Source organism: Sipha flava, unplaced genomic scaffold, assembly GCF_003268045.1.
Source record: "Sipha flava isolate LNK unplaced genomic scaffold, YSA_version1 254_pilon_pilon, whole genome shotgun sequence".
In the NCBI taxonomy this organism is placed as follows: Eukaryota; Metazoa; Arthropoda; class Insecta; order Hemiptera; family Aphididae; genus Sipha; species Sipha flava.
Genome location: NW_020272907.1, coordinates 109,051 through 117,020, shown reverse-complemented (window position 1 = coordinate 117,020; position 7,970 = coordinate 109,051).

Here is a 7,970-nt window from a genome sequence, read left to right as displayed (position 1 = left end):
ATAATAATAATAATAATAATAATAATAATAATAATAATAATAATAATTATTTATTTATTGTTATAAAAATCAATAAATAATAAACATCTCAAGGGGTAGGAGTACAGTAATATTTATAAGAAAATATTTATTAATTAATAAACGAAAATATACATAAATTGTATTTAAATTATAAATACAAGTTTTTAACGTGGTGCAAGAATCGAAAAAAAAAATCGACATTTTTTATTTGATTGCACAGCGATGGTAGGCGACACATATCGGACTATAAGTGAAATAATTATATTTTGATTGAAATATAGCAAAATGAGGATTATGTCTAGAACTGAAGGATGGCATTTTAAGATCAATATTTATGTAATAATTCGGGACAGTCAATCAACCGTTTGTACATAAAAGTGGCGTCAAAAACTCACCGTCTAGTTTTCATTGACTTTGAATTAATATAGTTTGCAATGGCATCCGTATTATGGTTAAATAACTTGGTTTATAAGCATAAAAATGGAGAAAGTTTCTTTGGACCTTTTTTAGTTTATCAATTAAATGTGTTTGATAAAGATTCCATAATGATATACCGAATTCGAGTAATGATCTTACTAGTGAACAATATAATGTTTTTAAACATAAAGAGTCATTAAAACCATAGCATGTACGTTTGATGAATCCTAAATTTTTTTCCCATTTATTTTATTTATATGCGAATTAAAAGATAAATCAGCTGATAAGGTGATTCCTAGATTTTGAATTAGATTAATAGTATGAAGGGAGATGCCATTAATATAGTAAATTATATTAATATGGGAATTTAAGCGGTTGAATGAAATGTGAACACATTTAGAGGTATTAAGAGACATACTATTTAATGAGCACCACAATGAAAATTGATCTAGCTCATGTTGTAAGGAAATTGTATCGTTGGTAGAGCGGATAGGCATGTATATTTTCATGTTATCCGCGAATAGTAGAAATTTACAATTATTAAAATATTTATTTTTTTATTATATTTTCATCTGAATTCAGTTTTCCATTATTCTGTTATAGTTATGAGCCTTAGCATAAAGGTTGAGAAACACTGTCCTAGACTATGGAGTTTCAATAACATAATTTCTGTTTTTTTTTTTTTTTTTTTGTATCATAATAACTTTAATATAGTTTAGAATATTTAATCATATTATTTAATAAATAATATATAATTTGATTCGAGTGGTATTTTTTTGTTTTCTTGCGAACATGTCTGATTTACGAACATTTTGTTGCACATGTATTAAGTATATTTTATAGTAAAAAAAAACCACAACAGTGCTTCTTCCATATCGTAAAAAAATACTAAAATAATCGAATACTACTGAAGAATGAAGAGAAATACAGCTGAAACTGAAATGGAAAACTGAGTAGAAATTGAAACGTGTAGACACTATAAAATGTATGTTTTATTATCAGTTTTAGATGTCCAGTGAAACGTATAATACGTCGTTGCGTGCACCGGCCTTTATGTTTTAACGTTAGTTACTTTTATACTTATATATTTTAAATTTATTTATTATATAGTATGGTTTAAACTAGCAAATTTGTAATTCTCTATTCTATTGTACTTATGGTTTCTTTCATAATATGTAACCTGACAATTTTCATTAAAAATCAAACAAAGAACCTAACTGCAGAGCCAGTTGAAATGCAAGATTATGTAAGTTAGGCTAAGATTATTAATTTATTACAAATTAAAACCTAACTTGCAATGTATTATAACGGTGTCTTTATACGTGGAGACTGTAATTATAATATGTTTAATAATGTTTGTTGCTTAACATTATGTGTGTCCTGCAGCCAATGGCTGGAAATGAATTCTGCGAGAAGTCCTAGAAATACCGTTCCCCATGGAAGGCGTGAGTGGTAGACTACTTACCTCATAAAAATTATCTGAGATTTTACAATAGTTATATTCTTCACGTATACCTATGGCATACGTTATTATATATGAGGATATTTACTAATGGGATTTCCAATAATTTTTCATTTTTTTTTTGTTTTTTTTTTATTCTACTTAACGTTTATGTACGAGTAATTGAAGGACATATTTATGTATACGAATATTCAAAACTATGGTGATAAGTTGTATTATAAGATATTTGTAAAAAAAGAAATATTATATATGGATTAATAACACGATTTTGATTTACGAATTTTCTAAATAAAATATTAACCAATCCTTGGATTAAAAACTTCAGTTTTTATGTTATTATTAACCGAACTGGACAAGTTCATTAAAAAAAAAAATCAAGTTTCAATAAGTTTTACAAATTTTTTTTAAAAAAATTGCGTTTATTAATTAATTGACATAATAAAAAGGAGTAGGATACTGACGGTCGGTGTGTTACAAAATTCGTGTAAGATACAAATAGGATTTAGGTGTGATATAAGTTAATATAAATTATTTTATACATTTTAAAATTGTATTGTTATCAATGGTTTCGATAAACCATTGTGAGTGAAGGAGGACGGGTTTATCTATCATGTGGCATGGTGAATATTAATAAGCCATGATGCACATCATATATTTCAGTATCTATTCACCCACTTCTTTTATAGCTCATCATCCTTGAAATGTTTTCAAAAACGTAAAATGAAAAACTAAAAACTATAAAGATTGAAGTAACTACCTACTTATATTTTACCAACTGAAACTTAAGATTTGCAAATACTAAGAGGATTTTCCCTCTCTTATATTATAATTAAATAAAAATATAGAATGTTGGTCTTATTTTCGTGTTATATGTGGGTGAAACACGACTGCAAACGATCATTATATTACAAAAGGTATTATTTTGCACCCAAAAAATAACACGACTACGGTCGAAATTTAATGAAACGTTGTCAAGTTGTACGACGCAGTTTATTAATGTAATAATATATAATGTAAACATTTAAAGTTAAATATTTATATTTTTCCCCCCTGCAATGACAACTATTTTTTTTTTAAATATTGTATCACGTTTTGGTGATTTTTATACGATAATAAGTAGCTCTGAATAGTTTAGATTCTATCTAAATCTTTTTTTGCCACCGATTTTTCTCGACCTTTGTTTATGGATGAAATAATTGTTTCAATCTCGCCTTGAGTTCTTTTAAACATTTTTAATTTAATTTCTTGTAACTGCAGTATTTAACAAAAATGACTTGTAACTGCATACTAAACTTAATACGCTCAGAATTTCCATATTCCCACATTATCGGTTTTATTTATAAAATTGGCAACATGTGTCCGTAACAGTGTAATATTCGGGGGTCCGTTGATAAACTATAATTTCAATTAAAAAGGTCGCCCCGATAAGAACTGTCCGCAGTCGTGTATCACCGTTATATATTTATCGACTATCGTGTATTCAGCTGCACTCGTATTTCGTGTTGGTGATATGTTTTAAACTAGAAAATTTAGTATGTGTCCAAAATTATTAGTTATTCATCCAAAATCTTAACACATGGAGCGTCAACACCTGGGTATCATAAAAACTCTTTCACCACGGAACTTGTTAAAAGTTCTTCACGACACTAGTTCTTAAAAGTTTTGTATGCAGGTTAACTTATAAAAAAAAATTAAAAAATTCACGTATGACTGATATTTTGGATGTTGATTTAATTAATTTAAATAATTAAGAGTTCATAGTTCCATGCAGACAGTCCAATAGTGCGAACGCAATATACTCGCTCCCGGGTTATGCTCAATTTGTACTTCGGTTCCATGCGAAAATACTTATATTCAACGCCGATTGAAGAGTACAACCTCATTTATTCTGTCAATTCTGTCTTCTTTTTCTTTCAACAATCCAACACTCCAAACAATAAATCAGCAAAATTCAGTAATATTATTTTATTTTAATATAATTATAATTAACATTAGCTAAACACACAGTGTCGCGAAATCTAATAAACACAGAAACCAGGCACCACCGTGTGCGGTGACCTTTGGACCGCAGATAACACTGTCATTATGTCATCTAATCAAACAACACTTAATCGCACTGTACCAACAATTAAAATCAAAAATAATCAAATTGTTAAAGATAACAAAACGAATTCAACAAACGAAAATAAATGTACCTTTTCGACCACTTCTTCCCTACCGCAATCACCTTCTACCGTAAACATAAAGAAATAAAGTTATTTGCCACGCCAAACCGCTTTTCTATTCTTTCTACCAAACAATCTACTATCGACGATAATAATGATAATGACAATATTACCGATTCAACAGAAACTTTTAATCAGGAGTAATCGAACACCACTAATTATACACCAAAAATCATTCTTCCTCCATCCATCTTTATTAAAGGCGTTCTTGACTTCATAAGATTAAGAAATGACGACATCATTGGACCCGGTAGCTTTTCGTGCAAATTAAATTTGACATACCTCAAAATCCAAACAGACACCCCAGACAGCTATAGAAAATTAATCCATTATTTAAAAAATATCAATGCTCAGTATCATACTTACCAATTACAATCTGATAAATCCTTAAGAGTTGTTATCAGAAACATACACCTAACCACACCAGAAACTGATATTGTCTATGCAATAGAAAAAATCGGTCACTCAGTAAGAAATGTTACCAATGCTAAATATTATCTAACAAAAATTCTCCACTGCCCTTGTTTTTTGTTGACATCGATTCAAAAGGAAGTGATAATGATATTTTCGCTATTACTTCTTTGTTACATACCAAAGTTAAAATCGAAGAGCTCTTCAAAAAAAGACAAATACCACAATGTCAAAATTGCCAGAGCTATGGCCATACTCAGACTTACTGCGCGCACCTACCTATATGTCAAGTGTGAGGAAGATCACCACTCCTCCAGTTGTCTAAAATCAAAAGACCTTCCAGCAAAATGCGCCCTATGTCAAGTGGCACACTTAGCCAATTATAAAGGCAACACAATATACAAGCAACTTAGCTGTAAAAAAAGTAAACGAAATACAACTACCACCATCCAACTTCTCAAGAAACCCAGAACACTACCACCAACAACAGTCAACGAACGGAAATTCGACTACACCACGTTCGTACGCCAATGTAACTGAAGGTCATCAAATTCCTAATTTAAAAAATACTCCAACTAACAACAATGAAATTTCTCTTCTCAAATTTATTGATTAATTTAAATCGATTATTAACCCACTTATATTCCTCCTTACCACTGTTCTCTCAAGTCTCATTGCGTAGTTCTTTTTTTAATACCTGTCTGTGTTATGAAAGTTACGCTTGTGTTTTATTTGATTTTTCATTAAGTATGGGCCCTACAATAAGCACAATTCAGTATTCACTGACACGCATAATTTGATTTCATTATAAAATTATTCACATTAAAAAAAATTGTAATGTGTATCTCAGATACTCGTATAATCGATTTCTTAAATATGTATTCAGGGGGGGGGGGGGTGATCGCTCCCCCCCTAAAATACGCCCCTGCATTAATTTATGATACTGTTATTAAAAACAAAAAAAAAAAAATAATAATTTTAAAAGTTCAATAATTCACAAGTGAGCAAATTTCCGACCGCAAAATTTTAACGCCCCTAAAAAACTGGCTCCCGGGGCAGTTGTAGCCAGTGCCACCCTTAAATGCGACCCTGTATATACCCGTAAGCGCACAACGGAGCGCTGTCTGCGTTCGTATAACCGTCCCGAAGTGCCGAAATCCATTAAATCGCCGATCGTTCATCGGAATCGGACGCGTACAAAAGGCCCACGGTGCCCTCACGCGCACGCTTCGCAACAGCAATACTACGCGCCCGTACGCGTAAAAATCTGACGTGGGTTATTATTTATTTTTTTCGTTGAGCGTTCGAACGAAATACGTTGGTCGTCGTGTGTAAACGATACACGTGGCCATTAATAAAACCGCAGTGTTAGTGTTCTGGATCCGTATCCAGACCAAGAAACATTTGTCGCAAGCATGTGTTATCGACAATGTTGACGACAAAAATTAGAACTGTTTCTAAAATTTGTCACCGAAAATTGTGTCGGTGACATTGTTATCGACAAATTTTTGTTTTCCATCCGACGCGGGAAAAATTCGACTAAGTCTATAAACATTGTCGCTGACAACGAATGGACACGTCCAGATCGGTCAAATTCTGTCGATAAACATTTAGTAAATGCATCACGTTTTATTCATTTATTTGGTTTTCGTTCAGCTTAGCCCCGTCCGCCTACACGTTGTGCGTATTTTTATTTTATTTTATTTTTATACTCATTACTCAAACCTCAATTCTCCGGGTAGACCAATGTCATCACGTTTAAGACCAGTCATTAAATCATAACCACTATATTTTTTTGCTTTGCTAAGAGACTAGAACGAACCCAATATCTCCATTTGGAAGCCTTTTTTGCTTCTAAACTTAAAATTACACAAGCAGATACGGCAATCGCCACGTCATTCCCGTTCCACGTTTTGTCCGAGACTGAAATGTTTATCAAACATGTTGCTTTGGTGTGGACGCGCTTGTTTTTAAACGTTGTCGGCGGTGACATTCATAGAAACATTTTTGTCACCGACGTCGGTGACGAAATGTTTCTTGGTCTGGGCGCGCCTAAGTAACACATGAGGTCGCGAGACAGATTTTCAAGAACTCCCGCGCGTACGCGCTAATGACGTTTGCTCGTAATGCACGTTGTACGGTCTGCGAGCCATAAAATTGACGTTTGACTTGTAACCCTTGGTTTTCGGCACATCGTTTACAACGAATTAACACCTGTACGACGGTGCAATGTATTACAATAATAACGTTACTCGTGTACCGCTCGCGCAAAGAACACGCGTGGAAAGAAAACGTTTGGGATGGGATTGGGGGGGGGGGAATGGTACGTGTTCGCCAATGTGTTATTGAAGAGAAATCTCTCACTAGAAACGTCAAACATTCACTTCTCATAATATACCTCCGGAGATTAATTTTAGTTGTCTACAAATTAATTACATTCGACCGGGTACATGCGTTGCATTCCCGAACATGACAACTTAATTGACCCGTTCGTGTACTGCACTGTACACATTGTTGATGATGATATGCTTCGTGTGTAACACGACTGAATTTGTTTTGTTTTGTTTTTTTTTTTTTTTTTTAATAAATTATTATCACGTGGGAACGATTGATGAAAACGGGTATGTATGCGAATACGTACTATTTATTGTCCATTGTATTTCGACGTACCTGCAGTAGTCGGATATTAATTTGACGCTGTACACCGGAGACTCGAGAATATTACTCTAAAACCGAACCTGCATGGCCATTGTTTTTGAAATGTTTAGGCAACGGCTAATTTCTCGCCGCGAGTACTATCGAATAAACTATTAATGCACGTAACATACACAGTCCCGACTTTGGTGTGTAAAATATCGCAGCATTAATAATATTGCACCAACTTCTACTTCGCTATAATGTTATACAAAAAAAAAAAAAAAAAAAACATATAATGATCATTCACAACAATTTCGTTGATCGATATTTATTGTTCAATTTTCAGACGTGTAAAAAATTGAGGATAGAGAACGATTCTTTTTTATTTATAAAAAAATATAATGCGGTCCGCTTGTACAATAGGTAAGGTTAGCTTTTAGTGGGACAGTGTAACTTTCAGACATTATAAGCGGTAGTAAAATCCGTGTTCGAAGACATATAAACACACGGGTAGCTAAAAAAAAAAAAAAAAAAAAATGACGAAGGATAAAATGCGATGTATAACGCGAATGACGACGGCTTATAGCCGTGTACAAGTTTTCAAGTTAAAACACCGAACGATATTCGCATTAGTTTTTCGTATTTCGTTCCGTACGTATACACATTTCATAAAACGACCCTAGTGAGATTCGAAAACGGTGCAGATTTTCCATTATGTTTTCTTCGACGGGGAACGCGCGTATGCGATAACCGTAAAAAAAAACCGTAAACCACAAACGAGTCGAAAACCCCATTTG